This window comes from Grampus griseus, assembly GCF_964374135.1.
Source record: "Grampus griseus genome assembly, chromosome: 20".
NCBI classification, from domain to species: domain Eukaryota; kingdom Metazoa; phylum Chordata; class Mammalia; order Artiodactyla; family Delphinidae; genus Grampus; species Grampus griseus.
In genome coordinates, this window is record NC_139014.1 from 27,764,093 (window position 1) to 27,786,399 (window position 22,307).

The 22,307-nt window shown below is 37.9% G+C and overlaps 1 protein-coding gene across 5 annotated transcripts in view; it reads left to right on the forward strand.

Annotated features, from left to right (window-relative positions):
- Positions 1 to 22,307, forward strand: part of BCAS3 (BCAS3 microtubule associated cell migration factor) — a 572,645-nt gene that overhangs the window by 302,407 nt on the left and 247,931 nt on the right. The window lies entirely within an intron of this gene.

Consider the following 22,307-nt stretch of genomic DNA (forward strand, 5'->3'; position numbering starts at 1 on the left):
ACTGAAGATTGGAAATTTGGAAACCATGTACCAACCAGTCTGCTTAACACGTTCCAATACTTAAACACATTTCTGATGAGATAGGTGGTGATATTGACTAGTGTGATATTTTATATCATAAAATAAATCAACATTTGGAAGGTCTGATATATATTCCAAATGACCAATCTTATGATATGATAAAATTATGTCTGGGTAATGGATTCATTCCAAGTGCAAGATAGGACAAAGGATTTTAATATGATAGAGTACAAAAGTTAATTGGTATGGTTTCAGATATCATTGTAACTAATTTGTTAAGTGTAATATCAAAGACGAATATCCCCAGACTCTGAAAAGGCTCAGAATATGAATGTGCTACATCCTTTTCCAATCACATTTCTCAGCGAGGCCAACTTGTCTTCACATACTTCAACCAAAACAACATATCACAACAGATCAAATACATAAGCTGATAGGAGAATCTACCTGTTATCTATTATAAAGATTTCTCTCCAAAAAAATAAAAATGTCACTCTTCTCACTATTAGTTTGGAAATTATTTTTAATAAAAATACTATTTAAACAGCCAGTGCCACAGAGATACAAAAAATCATAAGAGAATACTATGAACAGTTCTATTCCAGCGAATTGGACAACCTAGGAGAAATGGAAAAATTTCTAGAAACATATAACCTTCCAAAACTGAATCAGGAAGAAATAAACTGAACCAGACCAATCACTAGTAGTGAAATTGAATTTGTATTTTTTAAAAAATCCTAGCAAACAAAAGTCCTAGCAAACAAAAGGAATGGACAGTTTCCCAGGGAAATTCTCCCAAACATATAAGGGCTATCCTCAAGCTAGTCTAAAAAACTGAAGAGGATGGAACACCCCCAAACTCATTCTATAGGGCCATCATTACCGTGATACCAAAACCAGACAATGACACTACAAAAAAAGAAAAATATAAGCCAATATCTCTGATAAATATAGATGCAAAAAATTCTCAAAAAATTATTAGCAAATTAAATTCAGCAGTATATAAAAAGGATCATACACCATGATCAACTGATATTTATTCCAGGGATGCAAGAATGGCTCAGTATCTGCAAATCAATCAAGTGATACACCATATTAACAAAAGGAAGGATGAAAACCATATGATCATCTCAATAGATGCAGAAAAAGCACATGACAAAATCCAATGTCCATTCATGATAAAAACTCTCATCAAAGTGGGTACAGCGGAGCATACCTCAACATAATAAAGACCATTTATGACAGACCCACAGCTAACATTATACTCAACTGTGAAAAGCTGAAAGCTTTCCCTCTAACATCAGGAACAAGACAAGGATCCCCACTCTCATCACTTCTATTTAACATAGTACTGGAAGTCCTAGCTACAGAAATTAGACAAGAAAAAGAAATAAATGCATTCAAATTGGAAGGGAAGAAATAAAACTGTCACTATTTGCAGATTACATGATATTGTATGGATATTGTATGTATGGAAAATACTAAAGTTTCCACCAAAAATCTATTAGAGCTAATAAATGAATTCAGCAAGGTTGCAGGATACAAGATTAATATACAGAAATATGTTGCTTAGCTATACACTAATAATGAACTATCAGAAAGAGAAATTAAGGGAACAGTTAATTTAGAATTGGATTAAAAAGAATAAAATAAACTTAACCAATGATATGACCATAGGAGTTAATATCCAAAATACATACATAGCTCATCCAAAAGAAAAAAAAAAACAATTAAAAAATGGGCAGAAGACCTGAATAGACATTTTCCCAAAGAAGACATACAGATGGCCAAAAACCACATGAAAAGAAGCTCAGCATTGCTAATCAAAGGAGAAATGCAAATCAAAACCACAATGAGATATCACTTCACACCTGTCAGAAAGGCTATCATCGAAAAGTCTACAAATAACAAATGTTGGAGAAAAGGGCACCCTAGTACACTGTTGGTGGGATTGTAATTTGGTGCAGCTACTATGGGAAACAGTATTGATATTCCTCAGAAAACTAAAAATAGAACTGCCATATGATCCAGCAATTTCACTCCTGGGTATATATCTGAAGAAATAAAAGCACTAATTCAAAAAGATATATGAACCCCAATGTTCATAGTAGCATTATGCACAATAGTCAAGATATAGAAGCAACCTAAGTGCCCATCAACAGATGAATGGATAAAGAAGATGTGGTATATATGTACAATGGAATATGACTCAGCCATAATAAAGAATGATATTCTGCCATTTGCAACAATGTAGATGAACTTGGAGAGCATTATGCTTAGTGAAGTAAGTCAGACAGAGAAAGACAAATACTCCGTGTTATCACTTATATGTGGAATCAAAAAAATAAGGCAAATGAATGTATATAACAAAACAAAAACAGACTAACAGATATAGAGATCAAACTACCAGTTACCAGTGGGAAGAGGGAAAGAAGAAGGGGCAAGGTAGAGGTAGGTAGGGGATTAAGAGGCACAAACTACTGTGTATAAAATAAGCAACAAGTATATAGTCATTATTTTGTAATAAATTTAAATGGAGTATAAAAATACTGAATCTCTATGTTGTATACCCGAAACTAGTATAATATTGTAAATCATCTATACTTTGATAAAATTTTACGTAATATACCATCAAAGAAAGAAAGAAAGAATGTCATTATTTGTAATGGCTTAAAATTAAAATGTCACTTAGTTTAATACATAAAGTGATTCTTGTTGTTTTTTAATGAGTTAATACATAAATATTTTCAATATTGATAGATATAATCACATAAACCAAAGTTCTTTGGAGTCCTCAATCTGTTTTTTTTTGCGGTACGCGGGCCTCTCACTGTTGTGGCCTCTCCCGTTGCGGAGCGCAGGCTCAGCGGCCACGGCTCACGGGCCCAGCCGCTCCGCGGCATGTGGGATCTTCCCGGACTGGGGCACAAACCCATGTCGCCTACATTGGCAGGTGGAGTCTCAACGACTGCGCCACCAGAGAAGCCCAGTGTCCTCAATCTTTAAGAGCACAAAGGAGTCTTGATTCCCAAGAATGTTTGAAAACTATTGAGAGAGAGACAGATTATATGTGTGTGTATATATATATATGCCCCACACACGCATATTAAATGTATATTCATCTCTACAGAAATTTAGATGAGATTTGATTCACATTTCACTGAATCTGTGGATCAAATTTGGGAGATTTGACATCGTAACCGTATTGAATCTTTCAATACATGAATCTTCTTTAGCTATCCATTTATTTAGGCCTTCTTTAATTTCTCCTAATATTTGTTAACTTTTAATGTAAAAGTCATACATATTTTGTAAAATTTATTTCAATTATTTGATGTTTTGATGCTATTATAAATAGCATGTTTTATTTTTCAGGATTTTTCCATAGTATATAGAATACAATGATTTTTTTTTTGGTATGTTTAAATTGTATCCAGAATCCTTTATAAGTTCATGTATTAATTCTAATAGATTCATTTGGATTTTCTGCTATGCAGTCATGTCATCTGCAAATAAAGATGGTTTTATTTCTTTCCAATCTTTATACCTTTTATTTCTTTTCCTCCCTTATTGTACTTGCTTAGATCTCTAGTACAATGCTGAGTAGAAATGATGATATTGAACATTCTTGTCTTCTTAATCCTAGAGAGAAGTGTTTAATATTTCACTATTAAATATAATGTTAGATGTAGTTGTTTTGGGTGTTTTTTACAAATGAAAACCCACATTCCTCTATTGTATTATTCCTATATTGGAACTCCTACATTCTTATATCATTCCTTCATTGGAATGGCAAAAAGATGGACAAAATCCATAAAAGAACCAATCTGACATTCTAAAACTGAAAAATATAATTTATTAAATAAATAATTTATTGAGTGGGCTTAACAGCTGACTGGATGCATAAGAAGAAAGAATTAGAAACTCAAAAACAAGTCAGAACTTATCAAAACTGAAGTAGAGAAAGAAGAAAATAATGAAATGCAACAGAACTCAGTGTGAGAAGTGTGTGGGGTCATGTTTAACTGTCTATCATATGTGCAGTTGTTACACATGGATGGAAAGAAGGAGAGGATAAGGCAAAAGAAATAAATGAAGGGCTGAGAATTTTCTAAAATTAAAGACATCAACTCAAATTTCAAGAAGCTTAGCATGCCCCAAGTAGGATAAATATAAAGAAAACCATACCGTAGCATATCAGAGCCAAAATCTTGAAGCAATTTTAACAAGCCTACCATGTTTCTTTATTTCTTAGGTTCATATTTGGGTGAGGATCTAAAGTTTTGACAAAATTAGGGTGATTTTAAGTTTCTTTGACAGTATGAGATCCCTGTCTCCCAGTGCTCCGTGAGGAATCTTCAGGATATTTGCCGTTAGACAGAAGTAAAAGAAATGGGGAACCAGTATTTACTTATAAACAGCTATGTGCCCAACATTGTGGTAGGTGTTTTCGCATGGCTTATCTCATTTAATCAGGATCACAGGTCCATTTCAGAAATATGCAAAGAGTGGGCTTCGAGACACCTAGTTCCTGATACTTAGAAATACTTAAAGTGCATTATGGTGACACCTCAGATAAGTCCAGACCTCTTTTTACCCTGCCTGATCAAATATTCATTTCAAAACACTGTATGCTGAAATGAGCCACGTGGGAGTTGAAGAGAATCAACCATTCAGGTGGTGAAAATGTGTGAATGCAGCTGGCAGATGAAGTTCCAGCGTGATGAATTCCCAGCTTGTCCTTATTGCTTCAGGCAACGACTGACAGGCCTGACTGGTCATTGGCTTTCCATTTCTGGCATTGATAGGACTGAAAATTCTTAGTGTCACAGATACTTAAAAGCTGTCCCTGTTAGAGTGGATACAGACAGTGCTGGAGGGTCCTTATTGCATAGAGATGTAATCAATATGGTCTAGAGTTCTTGACCTGAACCTGTAATTATCTGTATGTTGTAAAGGTGGCTTATTGTTAAAGAAAATGCTTATATTCAGAACTTTGGGACTAAGTTGTGAATGAAGTGAAGAAAAATAGAGGCTTTGTCCCTCTCTTTCTACTTCCTAGTATTTAAGAGGCTATCATAATAATCACAGATCAGGGTATTCTTAAAGGATTAGAACATTGTATCTTTAGGATTTTGGGTGCTGAAGTTTAAATTTTACCTCTGATGCGAAAGTCGTGTCTTCAGTGTTTGCAGCTTGTGATTGTGATTTTTCAAATTCCAAAGTAGAATTTCTTTTCATTGATTTAAATACTTGGATTTGAGAGACTTCCCTGGTGGCGCAGTGGTTGAGAATCCACCTGCTAATGCAGGGGACACCGGTTCGAGCCCTGGTCCGGGAAGATCCCACATGCTGTGGAGCAACTAAGCCCGTGTGCCACAACTCCTGAGCTGTGTGCCACAACTACTGAAGCCTGGCACCTAGAGCCCGCGCTCCGCAACAAAAGAAGCCACCACAATGAGAAGCCTGTGCACCGCAACGAAGAGTAGCCCCTGCTCGCCGCAACTAAAGAAAGCCCGCGCGCAGCAACGAAGACCCAACACAGCCCCCCAAAAAGTAAATAAATAAATAAATATATTAAAAAACAAAACAAATACTTGGATTTGAAGTGCAGCTTAAATAATAACACATTTGGGTTTGATCTTTTCCTGAAGCTAAGTGTATGCTGAAAAAAGACATTGGGTAAGCAGATGTTATGGCATCCATGATCCATGGGTGGGAGTGAGTAGAAGGCTGTGACACTGGTAGCAAATCTTAAGTTACTTTACGTTCCAATGTGTTTAAGTATATTGTGATCGAGATTAACTTGCCATGAGAAAATAGTAGAAGTGGAGTTATAAAAGCATTTAACAGTCAGTGTGGATCCTGATTTCTCTGTCACTGCTTGGCTTAAGATATCTCTGTCTGGCGTTATTATTAGATTACCTTATGCGTAGGATGCCTTGAAAAAGAAGGGAAAAGTAATGCCTTGTAATAGAGGGCTATTTGAAAACAAGGGCTGTCTTTGTATTTCCACATGCCTGGTATTGGTGTCTGCCACAGAGCAGATAATCAGTATTTGTCACATTGTTGATTTCTGATAAAACGTCTTTTTTTTAATTAATTAATTTATTTTTGGCTGCATTGGGTCTTCGTTGCTGTGCGCAGGCTTTCTCTAGTTGCAGCGAGCGGGGGCTTCTCATTGCAGTGGCTTCTCTTGTTGCAGAGCACGGGCTCTAGGCACACGGGCTTCAGTAGTTGTGGCACACGGGCTCAGTAACTGTGGCTCGCAGGCTCTAGAGTGCAGGCTCAGTAGTCATGGTGCACGAGCTTAGTTGCTCTTTGGCATGTGGGATCTTCCCGGACCAGGGATTGAACCCGTGTCCCCTGCATTGGCAGGCAGATTCTTAACCACTGCACCACTAGGGAAGTCCCTAAGTCTTTAAATATACCACAAAATGTTTTAAATTTAATAATGTTACATCTTTGTGTATACATTACCTCACTTAAACCTAGAATATGTAATCTTGACCTAGAGTCCATTATTAAGGTTGTTATTAGGTTGCTATTATGTTTATGGTCACTATTCCTTTGTTTGGGTCCTTGGTAAACTGTGTAATCAGTTGAAATATTTTGTAGAGCGTTTCAAATGATCTTTCGTGTCATTTTTTTTAAAAGCAGCATTATGTGTGAGTGGTATGTTTCTCACCTTTGATACTTTTACATAACTGGACAATAAAAATAAAGAAATTATGGCCCTCAACTCAGTCATGCTTTAGTCTTATTAGGCTGGCATGGAAATTTGTGTTTGAAGGTTATCTTCATAAAGCAATAATTGGCAAATTCCTGCTTCCTGGGATCTGTTGTCAAGCCTGACAAACATCCACTGAAAGGAATGGACTTGCTTTTGTCTTCTGGTCATACTAGGCTAGCTTCCAGAAATGGTGTTGTGGATATTTGGGACTGTCTTTTAAGTCTAGCCCATCTTATACATGGGCCCAGGATATTGGCATATAGGGATCTGACCTAAATTCCATTAAACGAAAAAGTTTTGTTTTGAACTGCTACCATTTTGGTAATGCCGTTACAGTCCAGTGGCTTGTACTTATGTTCTAGGCAGTCCTATGCAATACGCCATCTTGAGTCTTAAACCTGTTTTACTTTGGTTTCTAAGAATACTGGAGAGATGGTATTTATGCTATAAATGCTCAGTGTTATGATTGTAGAGAATACCAAAAGATGCGCTTGAAACTTGAACTCTCCACTTAGTCATCCATTTTTTAGATGAGTTTATATAGTTTTCAAGTAAAGAATGTTTGTATGATTGGGAAGAGAAAAGACTCCTTCACCCTTCTGCTTCTCTCTACCTAAAGAGGACACTTAGAACATCCACAATAATCCCTTTGAAATTCTCCTGTCAGGCTGACTTTTCCTATGTCAGACATTTTGAGCCATAAGTGAATACCTCTAATCAGAGTTTTTATCCCCGTGGTAGGTTCCCAGTTCCTGAATCAGAGGGCCTACGCCAGAGAGACTTTAGAAAAATGTTGGTGAGGTGTCTGAAACTTTTCATTTGCCTTGAAACATGTTCTTAATTTTACTTTTTCTTCCAGTCCACCTCGTTGATTAAATTAATTACTTTCTCCTCTGTTCTTAAACTTTTACTATTGTATTTATCATCTCATATTAAAGTTCGTTGGGAACCATTTCCCTTTCAAAACTGTGAGCTCATCTTTGAACTCCCCGCAGCACCCTGAATGGTTCAGACACATAATAGGCACTCAATAAATTTTAATGAATTCAGCATTTTAGCATGGAATATTGAAACCAAACTTTTGAATTTGAGTGGGCACAGTAGTTGCCTCCTAGGAGGGGAACTGAATGGCTAGGGAACAGAAGTGAAAAGAAGACTTTCTTTTCATTGTAGCCTTTTAGAACATGAAGGTGCAGTATCCTTGCAAAACATAAATGAAGCTCTTCTTAACACCTGACATATTTTCCAGAATTTGACAGGTTACCGTCAACAACAAGATATTATTGTTTATTTATTTATACAAGTAAAGAAACTGAGATTAAAGGGTGTTCAATAACTTGTGTATTGTTACCTAGTTAGTAGGTGATAGAGCAAAGTATGAATCAGTACGACCTTTACTTTCTCCAGGATATTGAATACCATTCTCGGCCACAATAGCCTACCTTGATTTTGTTCATACAGTCAGCAGGGAGCAGGGTAGGTGTCTGACCTAGGAACTATCCTTACTTACTTCTTATACATGGACTGTGTACATCACAGAAACCACAAAATACAGCACCTCCACTCTTTGAGTGGCACCTCTATTTTAAGAGGCCATTGGCCCAACCTCTTTGATGAGGTTTTGATGATTGAAGACTGTTGTGCTCATGACTCACCTAGGTATCCCTGCAGCTCACAGACTCTTACCCTTCAAGCAGTAAACATTTATTTTCAGCTAGGAAAGCCACCATCAATCAGGTAATGTTTTCTCAAGCTGAAAAAGGCTTTCACTGAAGAATGGTGATGGCCCAAGGTCACATTTCGTTACCCATCTACTTGTGGGAAAACACAAACTAAAGGAATACTAGTGTTTGAAACTCACAATTTATTCTGTATTTGCGGGGGAGGGGTGGGAGAGGCAGAGTGATTATATTTCTCTTGGAAATATTGTGAATTACATTTTCAAAATATGGGTAAAAGCATAAAAGAAGCCAAAAAAAACCTCTCTGATTCTAAATGGACCTGACACCTTGATCTTCTGTCATGGCATAACATATGAGTGGAGGTTCCCAATGGACCTTTCCACACTACAATATTTATTCCTATAAAGATTTAAGAGTTTTTAGTCGCTTTGAAACTTGCTAAGAGCTGTTCAGATCCCATCCACTGGACTTGTGTTTTTACATGTTAAAGTTATTCTGGTTTGTTTAGTATAGTTCATTCAGAAGTACCACACTGGTCAAATTCTGAATAATAATATTAGGCTTTTCAATAAACTTAAAAAGTAGAGCTCAGATATGAAAGTATACCTGAGAGAAAAATGTTTTTGCTTTGCTTTTCTTGTCCATTAATGTTTAGGGACTACAGGGTCTTAAACTGACCGATTCTATCCCTCTGTATTTTCGTGTGCAAAATGGTAACTAAATTTTGCCTTCTGTTTCATTAATGTGATCGAAATACTGATAAGTTGAAAGGTACTAAGATGATACTTCTATCAGTTCCTGCTATTGATGGTGGAATTTTCACTGTAGTTTGCTTTACTACTATGGTGTCAAGAATAAACAGTGGTTCATTATGGTTTAATTTTAATAATATGGTTTTAAGAATAAAAAATTACTAAAATATCTCAATGAATATAGTACCATTTACATTCACAAAAATAGCTCTCTGTAAATTAGTAGATGTACTTAGCTGAGACAAAATTATTTTGAGGTTGTGATCATCAAAATCAATGTAAATTAATATAATTTTGAATTACGCACTTCCTTACTTCTGAAGAAAACCAAACTACACTATTCTAGGAAAGTTATAGAAGTAAAGGGAAATAAATAGGATATTTAACATCTCTACTTAAATCTTGAGTTACGTGCAGCCCATATAGTTTCTGTGCTGCATATTAAATTCCATATATAATGAATAATAGTGGTTTTTGGTAACAGTTCGTTGCTTAACATACTGTGCTAGGAGTTTCACATGCATTACCTTCTGTATTCTTCACAGAAATCCTGTGAGATAAACATATTGTTATAATTTCCTTTTTTCAGAATAAGGAGCTATGGCTCAAGAGAAATTGTGGACACTATACTACTTCCCATTTTGACAGTGCCATCTGAATTTCTTTATCATGAACATGTTTTACACAGATATTTATTAAAATGCATTTTTGGGATAGACAGGTGTGTAGTGTATGAACTTTGTGATGAAATGTAGGTTTGATTTCCATTTCTGTAGCCAGCCAGCTCTATTACCTCCAGTCTCTTTGTCCTTAAGAATAGTATGAAAATACCTGTCTACTGTGTTGTGAGAATTAATAGGCGTAACATTTGTATATCTTCTGGCCACTGTTTGGATACATAACAAGGACTCATTAAATGTTAGTTCTCTCCTTGTTACTTTATTTCAGTAAGAGGAGGAGCAGGAGGGGGAGGAGGGGTAATTTTTACTACGTCCCAATGTTTTTGTTTTGCTCTTTAGTATATTATGTTTATTCCTCAGTCTCCCTATGGAGAATGATTATACTATTGTCCTTATTTTATAACTGAGGAAAAAGAGAAGTGGTAGATGCCAGGTTGGAGGCCTGGTAGTATAATTCCGGAGCTTATTTTTTTTCTTTTTTAATACATTGGACTATAATTGCTTCACAATACTGTGTTACTTTCTGTTGCACAACAAAGCGAATCGGCCATCTGCATACACGTGTCCCCATATCCGCTCCGTCTTGACTCTCCCGCCCACCCTCCCTATCCCACCCCTCTAGGTCATCGCAAAGCACCCAGCTGATCTCCCTGTGCTATGCGGCTGCTTCCCACCAGCCAACTATTTTACATTCAGTAGTGTATATATGTCGATGCTACTCTCACTTCACCCCAGCTTCGCCCTCCCACCCCATGTCAACAAGTCGATTCTCAACGCCTACCTCTTTATTACTGCCCTGCAACTAGGTTCATCAGTACTTTTTTTTTTTTTTTTTTTTTGCGGTACGCGGGCCTCTTACTGTCGTGGCCTCTCCCGTTGCGGAGCACAGGCTCTGGACGCGCAGGCTCAGTGGCCATGGCTCATGGGCCCAGCCGCTCTGCGGCAAGTGGGATCTTCCCGAACCGGGGCACAAACCCGCGTCCCCTGCCTCGGCAGGCAGACTCCCAACCACTGCGCCACCAGGGAAGCCCACCATTTTTTAAAAAATTATTATTCCATATATATGTGTTAGCATACGGCATTTGTTTTTCTCTTTCTGACTTACTTCACTCTGTATGACAGACTCTAGGTCCATCCACCTCACTACAAATAACTCAATTTTGTTTTCTTTTTATGGCTGAGTATATTCCATTGTATATATGTGCCACACTTTCTTTATCTGTTCATCTGTCGATGGACATTTAGGTTGGTTCCACGTCCTGGCTATTGTAAATAGTGCTGCAGTGAACATTGTGGTGCATGTCTCATTTTGAATTATGATTTTCTCAGGGTATATGCAAGTAGTGGGATTGCTTGGTCATATGGTAGTTCTATTTTTAGTTTTTTAAGGAACCTCCATACTGTTTTCCATAGTGGTTGTATCAATTTACATTGCCACCAACAGTGTAGGAGGGTTGCCTTTTCACCACAACCTTTCCAGCATTTATTGTTTCTAGGTTTTTTGATAATGGCCATTCTGGCCCGTGTGAGGTGATGCCTCATTGTGGTTTTGATTTAAATTTCTCTAATAATTAGTGATGTTGAGCATCTTTTCATGTGCCTCTTGGCCAACTGTGTGTCTTCCTTGGTGAAATGTCTGTTTAGGTCTTCTGCCCATTTTTTAACTGGATTGTTTGTTTTTTTGATATTGAGCCCAATGAGCTGTTTGTATATTTTGGAGATGAATCCTCTGTTGTTTCACTTGCAAATATTTTCTCCCATTCTGAGGGTTGTCTTTTTGTCTTGTTCATGGTTTCCTTTGCTGTGCAAAAGCTTTTAAATTTACTTAAGTCCCATTTGTTTACTTTTGCTTTTATTTCTGTTACTCTAGGAGGTGGGTCAAAAAAGATCTTGCTGTGGTTTATGTCAAAGAGTGATTTTCCTATGTTTTCCTCTAAAAGTTTTATAGTATCTGGTCTTATATTTAAGTCTTTAATCCATTTGGAGTTTATTTTTGTGTACGGTGTTAAGTAGTGTTCTAATTTCATTCTTTTACAGGTAGCTGTCCAGTTTTCCCCACACCACTTACTGAAGAGGCTGTCTTTTCTCCATTGTATGTTCTTGCCTCCTTTGTCATAAATTAGATGCCCATATGTGCGTGGGTTTATCTCTGGGCATTCTATCCTGTACCATTGATCTATATTTATGTTTTTGTGCCAGTACCATACTGTCTTGATTACTGTGGTTTTGTGGTATAGTTTGAATTTGGGGAGCCTGATTCCTCGAACTCCATTTTTCTTTCTCAAGATTGCTTTGGCCATTTGGGGTCTTTTGTGTTTCCATACAAATAGTAAGATTTTTTCTTCTAAATCTGTGAAGGATGCCATTGGTAGTTTGATAGGGATGGCACTGAATCTGTAGATTTCTGTAGATTGCTTTGGGCAGTATAGTCATTTTCACAACATTGATTCTTCCAATCCAAGAACATGGTATATTTCTCCATCTGTTTATGTCATCTTTGATTCCTTTCATCAGTGTTTTACAGTTTTCTGAGTACAAATCTTTTGCCTCCTTAGGCAGGTTTATTCCTAGGTATTTTATTCTTTTTGTTGCAGGGGTAAATGGGAGTGTTTCCTTAATTTCTCTTTCTGATTTTTCATTGTTGGTGTATGGGAATGCCAGAGATTTGTGTGCATTAATGTTGTATCCTGCAACCTTACCAAATTCACTGATTAGTTCTAGTAGTTATCTGGTGGCATATTTAGGATTTTCTATGTATAATATCATGTCATTGGCAAATAGTGACAGTTTTACTTCTTCTTTTCCAATTTGTATTCCTTTTATTTCTTTTTCTTCTCTGATGGCCGTGGCTAGGACTTCCAAAACTATGGTGAATAAGAGTGGCGAGAATGGCCATCCTTGTCTTGTTCCTGATCCTAGTAGAAATGCTTTCAGTTTTTCACCATTGAGTATGATGCTTGCTGTGGGTTTGTCATATATGGCCTTTATTATGTTGAGGGAGATTCCCTCTATGCCCATTTTGTGGAGAGTTTTTATCATAAATGGTGTTGAATTTTGTCAAAAGCTTTTTCTGCATCTACTGAGATGATCATATGGTTTTTATTTCTTAATTTGTTAATGTGGTGTATCATATTGATTGATTTGCATATATTGAAGAATCCTTGCATCCCTGGGATAAATCCCACTTGATCGTGGTGTATGATCCTTTTAATGTGCTGGTGGATTCTGTGTGCTAGTGTTTTGTTCAGGATTTTTGCATCTATGTTCATCAGTGATATTGGTTTATAATTTTCTTTTTTTGTCATATCTTTTCTGGTTTTGGTATCAGGGTGATGTTGGCTTCGTAGAATGAATTTGGGAGTGTTTCTCCCTCTGCCATTGTTTGGAAAAGTTTGAGAAGGATCCGTGTTAGCTCATCTCTAAATGTTTGATAGAACTCGCCTGTGAAGCCATTCGGTCCTGGACTTTTGTTTGTTGGAAGATTTTTACTTACGGTTTCAATTTCATTACTTGTGATAGGTCTGTTTATATTTTCTAATTCTTTCTGGTTCAGTCTTGCAAAATTGCACCTTTCCAAGAATTTGTCCATTTCTTCGTGGTTGTCCATTTTATTGGCATATAGTTGTTTGTAGTGGTCTCTTATAATCCTTTGTATTTCTGCAGTGTTGGTTGTGATTTCTCCTTTTTCATTTCTAATTTTATTGATTTGCATCCTCTCCCTCTTTTCTTGAGGAGTCTGGCTAAGTGTTTATCAATTTTGTTTATCTTCTCAAAGAGCCAGCTTTTAGTTTTATTGACCTTTGCTATTATTTTCTTTGTTTCTATTTCATTTATTTCTGCTCTGATCTTTATGATTTCTTTCCTTCCACTGACTTTGGGTTTTCTTTGTTCTTCTTTCTCTAGTTGTTTTAAGTGTAGGGTTAGATTGTTTACTTGAGATTTTTCTTGTTTCTTGAGATGCGATTGAATTGCTATAAACTTCCCTCTTAGAACTGCTTTTGCTGCATCCCATAGGGTTTTAGTCATCGTGTTTTTGTTGTCATTTGTTTCTATGTATTTTTTTATTTCTTCTTTGTTTTCTTCAGTGATCTCTTCATTATTTAGTAGCACACTGTTTAGCCTCCATGTATTTGGGTTGTTTTTTTTTCTTTTACAGTTTTTTTCCTGTAATTAATTTCCAATCTCATAGCATTGTGGTCAGAAAGGATGCTTGATACGATTTCAGTTTTCTTAAATTTTCTGAGGCTTGATTTGTGACCCAAGATGTGATCTATCCAGGAGAATGTTCCATGTGCACTTTAGAGGAAAGTGTATTCTGCCACTTTTGGGTGGAATGTTCTATAAATACCAATTAGATCTCTATCTGGTCTATTGTGTCATTTAAAGCTTGTGTTTCCTTATTTATTTTCTGTTTGGTTGATCTGTCCATTGGTGCAAGTGGTGTGGTGAAGTCCCCTAGTATTATTGTGTTACTGTCGATTTCTCCTTTCATGGTTGTTAGCATTTGCCTTATGTGTTGAGGTGCTCCTGTGTTGGGTGCATAAACATTTATAATTGTTATTTCTTCTTCTTCGATCGATCCTTTGGTCATTATGTAGTGTCCCTCCTTATCTCTTGTAACAGTCTTTATTTTAAAGTCTGTTTTATCTGATGCAAGTGTTGCTACTCCAGCTTTCTTTTGATTTCCATTTGCACGGAATATCTTTTTTCATCCCTTCACTTTCAGTCTGTACGTGTCCCTAGTTCTGAAGTGGGTCTCTTGTAGACAGCATATATATGGGTCTTGTTTTTGTATCCATTCAGCCAGTCTCTGTCTTTTGGTTGGAGCATTTAAGCCATTTACATTCAAGGTTATTCTTGATATATATGTTCCTATGACCATTTTCTTAATTGTTTTGGGTTTGTTTTTGTGTGTCTTTTTCTTCTGTTGTGTTTTCTGCTTAGAGAAGTTTCTTTAGCATGTATTGTAAAGCTGGCTTGGTGGTTCTGAATTCTCTTAGCTTTTGTTTGTCTGAAAAGCTTTTGACTTCTCCCTCGAATTTGAATGCGATCCTTGCTGGGTAGAGTAATCTTGATTGTAGGTTTTTCTCTTTCATCACTTTAAGTGTATCCTGCCACTCCCTTTTGTCCTGCAGAGTTTCCACTGAAAAATCAACTGATAACCTTATGGGGATTCCTTGTATGTTATTTTTTGTTTTTCCCTTGCTGCTTTTAATAATTTTTCTTTGAATTTAATTTTTGTTAGTTTGATTAACATGAGCCTTGTTGTGTTTTTCTTAGGGTTTATCCTGTATGGAACTCTCTGTGCTTCCTGGACCTGGGTGACTATTTCTTTTCCCATGTTAGGGAAGTTTTCCACTATAATCTCTTCAAATATTTTCTCAGATCCTTTCTTTTTCTCTTCTTCTTCTGGGACCCCTATAATTCGAATGTTAGTGCCTTTAGTGTTGTCCCAGAGGTCTCTGAGATTGTCTTCAATTCTTTTCATTCTTCTTTCTTTATTCTGCTCCTTGGCAGTTATTTCCACCATTTTGTCTTCCAGCTCACTTATTCGTTCTTCTGCCTCCGTTATTCTGTTATTGTTTCCTTCTAGTGTATTTTTCATTTCAGTTGCGTTGTTCATCTTTGTTTGTTTGTTCTTTAGTTCTTCTAGATCTTTGTTAAACATTTCTTGTATTTTCTCAATCTGTGCTTCCGTTCTATTTCCGAGATTCTGGATCATCTTCACTATCATTACTTTGAATTCTTTTTTAGGTAGATTGCCTATTTCCTCTTCATTTATTTGGTCTTGTAGGTTTTTACCTTGCTCCTTCATCTGTGACATATTTTTTTGGTGTCTCATTTTTGTTTTTTTATGAGTGGCATTGTGTTCTGGTGTTACTGGTTGTTTGGCCTGAGGCTTCCAGCACTGGAGTTTGTAGGCTGTTGGGTAGAGCTGGGTCTTGGTGCTGAGATGAGGAACTCTGTGAGACCTCACTCTGATGAATGTTCCCTGGGGTCTGAGCCTCTCTGTTAGTCCAGTGGTTTGGACTTGGAGCTCCCACTGCAGGAGCTTCCCCCCGACCCAGGCTTGCGAATCAAGATCCCACAAGCTGCGTGGGGCAGCAAGAAAAAAGGGAGAAGAATAACAAAGTAAAAAATAAAATTAAACTTGGAAACTAACAGATATTTTAGAAAGAATGTAAAAAATAAAAATATAGATGGGGGGTTTCCCTGGTGGCGCAGTGGTTGAGAATCTGCCTGCCAGTACAGGGGACATGGGTCTGAGCCCTGGTCTGGGAAGATTCCACATGCCGCGGAGCACCTAGGCCCGTGAGCCACAACTACTGAGCCTGCACATCTGGAGCCTGTGCTCCGCAACAAGAGAGGCCGCGACAGTGAGAGGCCTGCGCACCACGATGAAGAGTGGACCCTGCTCGCCACAACTAGAGAAAGACCTCACACAGAAACGAAGACCCAACGCAGCCAAAAATAAATAAATTAATTAATTAATAATAAAAATATATATATATATATATATATATATATATATATATATATATATATGAATCAACAACCGGAAGGTGCATCAGTACCACAGTAGTGAAAAAGAGGAGGAGGGAAAAAAAAGTGGGGGGGCGGAGGGGGGAAGGCCTTGACTGTGGAGGGCGGGGCGTAAGCAATGGTGAGGTTTGGGCAGTGGGAGGGTCCAATGCTCAGGACCCACAGGACTGGAAAAGGCCCTAGGGTCTGTTGGGGGGTGGGGCTTAGGATCAAGGAACAGAAGGGTCCCAGGCATGCCCCCCATCCCTGGTCTCAGAGGGCATAGGACCTCACCTGGGAGCCCAGCAGGCTTCCTGGGATCGAGTGGGCACGGCAAATGCCCTCTTCTCCTCTCCTGCTCCTCCAGTCTGTGGTCTGGGAGGGCCCCTCCCTCCTGCCTCTCCTGATCTCCCGGGCCTCCCTCCTATGCCCCCAGGACCAATGCAGCTGATGGTGGGGAATGGGGTGCCTTGGAGGGCAGGGGACCGGCCTGGGAGCTCAGCAGTGTGCCAGTCTTGTCTGACCTCCACTTCTCCTCCCCCCTCGGTCTCCCTGCGTCCTACCGGTTCACTCTAGGGTTCCTACCGTCTCCTTTGGGGTCAGAGTCCCCCACCAGTAGCCTGCAGGTGCCCTAGTTGTGGGGAGATGCTAACTCTGTGTCTTCCCACACTGCCATCTTGACTCCTCCCCTGTTTTTTTTTAATTGAAGTATAGTTGATTTATAAAAGAGCTTGCCTTCTTAACTAATATATGAGTTTCTTGGAGGATATGTTCCAATAACAATAGATGAGATTCTGATATTTTAGGTCTTAATCCTAGAAATTATTCTCCCACCCCCTCCTTCTCCCTCATCCACTTCTTCCAGGTTTAGATGTGACAGTGTGACAATTCTTTTCCTGATCCTCAGTTGATTCCTACCATAAGTTTGTTCGATTAGATGTTCACAAAGACCCTTCTGATTCTAAAATCTGTGATGCTATACTGTTTGGATACATTTGCAGTATTCTGAGGCAGCTCTGACAGTCCTTTAAGGGAAAGGTATTCATCACCGTGGCCAAATAGGGAAGATGTTGACTTCAATAGTGAACTGAAATTAACTATTTCATGGGGTTTTTGGTGGGAACAACAGAATGCAAGTTACCTCCTTAAGCCTCTTCATCTCCTTAAAATAATTCTGCCCAGTTGGATTTGACTTTGGTCGTATTAGTTTTTGCATGTGAATACATTTTGTTCTGCCTACAGAAGATGAAGACACGGAGCCGTTCTGTTTGCCAGAGGAGGAGTCACTCTCCTAAACGTTTTTGGCTCTGTCCTGATCTGTCATTGTCTCCCTTTCACTCTTTTTTCCCTATATCTCTGTTTCAGTTTGTCTTGTGTTTCAGTTTCTCCCTCCTAGGTTCTATCTTTTTGTTTTGATAATCCCGCCCCCCCTTTTTTTCTCTAAATGCAAGTCTCTCCCAGGGATGCTGAATAGTTCATTCTTTTTATAACACTCCTTATATGCACAGAAGAATTTAGCTTGGCTGTAAAATTTGTCCTTGGCATAAATTTGGCAGATAGTTTTTAACCTCGGTGAGACTTTTCATTGGGATCATGAAAGTGTTGAGGCATCACTGCCCTCCACTCTTCCTTCTTCAAGTATGACATTAGTGGTTTTAGCTCTTGTTGACCCTTCTTTAAACCAAAGCTTTATAGCCTATTACAGCACAGTGTGGATTTTTTTTTTTATGATATGTTGGAGGGAAAGAAAAAACTCCTCTAAAGTTACAAATGGTTTCACTTACCAAAATGACTATTACTCTTGGAAAGTTTTGTCTTTTCTTTAAAATTTCCAGGAGTTGGGTGGGCTTGATGTCCTCTCTCCCACTCCACCTCCCCACCCACACACTCATGTTGGTAGAGATGCCAAGAGCTTGAAGCATAATTCCAGTCTTCTAGGAGACAAATCATTTACCAAGGAGCAAGCAAGACACACTTTCCTGCTGTTATTTTAATCTTGCATTTCATCATTTATTGGATCAAATAGCAGTCTCATTTACTTAGGATCCATGTCAGCACCTTGAAATCCAAATTATCTGTTATATGTCACCTTGTAAGAGATTCTCTGCATTGCCCCTCTCCAGCCCTCCTTCCTTATAGGACTTTATTTAAGCATCTTCATTTTTGCTGGGTATCTGTGGGTTTCAGTGTAATGAAAAATGTTTGCCCTCTTCATAAAAATAATACTTAAAACTTTTTTTTTTTAAGTGTGTGCCTCTTCTGAGGCTTGCAACTTTTTTTAAAATAAATTTATTTACTTATATTTGGCTGTGTTGGGTCTTTTTTTTATTCTATAAATTTATTTATTTATTAATTTTTAAATTTTTTAGCTGCATGGGGTCTTCGTTGCTGCACGCGGGCTTTCTCTAGTTGCGGTGAGCGGGGGCTACTCTTCATTGCGGTGTGCGGGCTTCTCATTGCTGTGGCTTCTCTTGTTGCGGAGCACGGGCTCTAGGCACGCGGGCTTCAGTAGTTGCGGCACACGGGCTTCAGTAGTTGCAGCACGCGAGCTTCAGTAGTTGTGGCTCGCGGGCTCTAGAGTGCAGGCTCAGTAGTTGTGGTGCACGGGCTTAGTTGCTCTGTGGCATGTGGGATCTTCCTGGGCCAGGGCTCGAACCTGTGTCCCCTGCATTGGCAGGCAGATTCTTAACCACTGTGCCACCAGGGAAGTCCCTGTGTTGGGTCTTTGTTGCTGCATACGGGCTTTCTCTAGTTGCAGCAAGCGGGGGCTACTCTTCATTGCTGTGCACGGGCTTCTCATTGCAGTGGCTTTTCTTGTCAAGGAGCACAGGCTCTAGGCACGCGGGCTTCAGTAGTTGTGGCACGCAGGCTCAGTAGCTGTGGCTCGCAGGCTCTAGAGTGCAGGCTCAGTAGTTGTGGTGCATGGGCTTAGTTGCTCCGCAGCATGTGGGATCTTCCCGGACCCGGGCTGAAACCCATGTTCCCTGCATTGGCAGGCAGGTTCTTAACCGCTGCGCCACCAGGGAAGCGCAATAGTTAAAACTTTTATCTTAAGTTTTGCTTATCAGAGTAGCTTTGCCCAGACCTGGACCTGAGCATTCTTAAATGTGAGCCAGTGAATCTTAGCTTCTGATGGTTCTACAAGGAACCACTGAAGAAACTTAAGGATTTCCTGTCCAAAGCAAGCAGTGTCCTTCAGTAGGCTACCAGATTATCATAAACCTAGACATAACTGAGAAGATGAAAAGTTGTGAATCATTTATCATCACAAGTTGAATAACACAAACTTCAGGCAGCCTCCATGCGTTTCCTCCCTGCTGTTGGCTCAGCTAGGGCTTTTATTGGAGCCATATCTGCACCTCTACTCTTTCAACCCTCTCTCTTTATGAGACTAAAATGTAAATTGGGTGCTATTTAAATATTTCCTACTTACGTTTATTGAAAACTATGCTGCCACAGGGCATGGCACTTTGAAAACTGCCTTGCACCAGCTCAGTTTTCCACCGACGTGGTTTACCCAAAAACCTGGACTTTCCTTTCCTCAGACCTTTAATTTCTTTAAACCAAATGATCACACAAAAACTTAGGATGAACCTAGTTTCGTTTGTGAGGTTTTCAGTAAAAGTTGAGTGTGGCTAGAAAACCAGACCCATGAAAAGCCATGCTTATGCTGACACTAGAGGAAAAACTTACAGAATTCTTATACTTCCTGCTTTCAGTGTTGGGGAGAAAAGAAAAAACAAGGAAGATGGAAGAGCTTTAGCAGTGGTCTACTTTGGGAAAGAAAGGAGATGGGGGAAGCTTGGTTGAGTTCATTTGTCACTTATTTGGTGTTTTATTTTGTCCTAGACTTAGAAATTTTTGAAAATACAGAAAAGTCCTAAGAATAAAATTTAAAAACTATAATATTTTTTAAATTGACAAAATATTAAATTATATTTTGTAACTTACCTCATTTATTATCATCAGCATATTTCCTTCAAATCATTAAATATTTTTCAAGGCATAGATATTTTAATGGTTATATCCTCTGAATCATTTATTTGTCTAGTCTTCTATCCTTAAACTTTTCGATTTCTAATTTTTTTTTGCCCTACTAATTAAGAATAAATAAAATTCCTATATAGAGATCTTTGGTTTATATGTTTCCAAACACTTAAAGAAGAATTAATACCAGTACTTATCAACCATTCCAAAAAACAGAAGCAGAGAGAACCCTTCTAAACTCATTTCATGATGTCAGCATTATCCTGTTACCAAAGCCAGTCAAGGACACAACAGGAAAAGAAAATCAGGCCAGTGTCCCTAATGAACAAGAGGTAGAGATCCTTAACAAAATTTAGCAAACCAAATTCAATAGTACACAAAAAGGAGCACCCACCATGATTAAGTGGGATTTATTCCAGGGATGCTAGGATGAGTCAACATCTACAAATTAATCAGTATGGTACACCACATTAACAGAATGAAGGATGAAAATCATATGATCATCTCAATAGATGCAGAAGAAGCATTTGACAAAATTCAACATTCATTTATGATAAAAACTCTCAACAAAGGAGGTATACAGGGAACATACCTCAACCTAATAAAGCCCATATATGACAAGCCCACAGCTAACAACATGGTGAAAAGCTGAAAGATTTTCTTCCAAGGTCAGGAATAAGACAAGGATGCCCACTCTTGCCATTTATTAGGCAAGGCAAAGAAATAAAAAGCATCCAAATTGGAAATGAAGAAGCAAAACTGTCACTATTTACAGATGACATGACATTATATATAGAAAGCTCTAAAAACTCCACCAAAACACTGTGAGAATTAATAAACAAATTCAGTAAAGTTGCAGCATACAAAAATCAGTTGCATTTCTATATACTACATACACTATACTGAACTATCAGAAGAGAAATTAATGTAACAATCCCACTTAAAATTAAATGAAAAAGAATGAAATACCTAAGTATAAATTTAGTCAGGGAGGTGAAAGACCTGTACACTGAAAACCTTAAGACATTGATGAAAGAAACTGAAGAAGACATAAATACAGGCATACCTTCTTCAGTTCCAGACCACTGCAATAAAGTGAATATCAAAATAAAGTGTTTCACATGAACTTTTTGGTTTCCCAGTACATACAAAAGTTATGTTTACAATATACTGTAGTCTGTTAAGTGTGCACTAACATTATGTCCAAAAAAACAATGTATGTACCTTAATTTTTAAATATTGCTAAAAAATGCTAACCCTCACCTGAGCCTTCAAGGAATAGTAATCTTTTTGCTGGTGAAGAGTTTAAAATAATGTGAGAATTATTAAAATGTGACACAGAGATATGAAGGGAGCAAATGCTATTGGAAAAATGGTGCTGGTAAACTTGCTTGACACAGGTTTGCCAGAAACCTTCAATTTGTAAAAAATGCAGTATCTTCAAAGTGCAATAAAGTATCTTCAAAGTGCAATAAAGTGAAGTACAATAAAACGAGGTGTGCCTATAAATGGAAAGATATACCATGATCATGGATTGGAAGATTTAATATTGTTAAAATGTCCATACTACCAAAAGCAATCTACAGATTTAATGAAATCCCTATCAAAATTCCAATGGCATTTTTCACAGAAAGAAAACAATCTTAAAATCTGTATGGAGCTGCAAGAGGCCCCAAATAGCAAAAGCAATCTTGAGAAAGAACAAAGTTGGAGGCACCATGCTTCCTGATTTCAAACTATATTACAGAGCTATAGTAATCAAAAAAATATAGTATTGACATAAAAAATAGATCAATAGAACAGAATAGATAGCCTAGAAATAAACCCTCGCATATATGGTCAATTAATTTACAACAAAGAAGCCAAGAATATGGACCACTATCTTATCCTATGCACAAAAATCAACTGAGAATGGTTTAAATACCTCAGA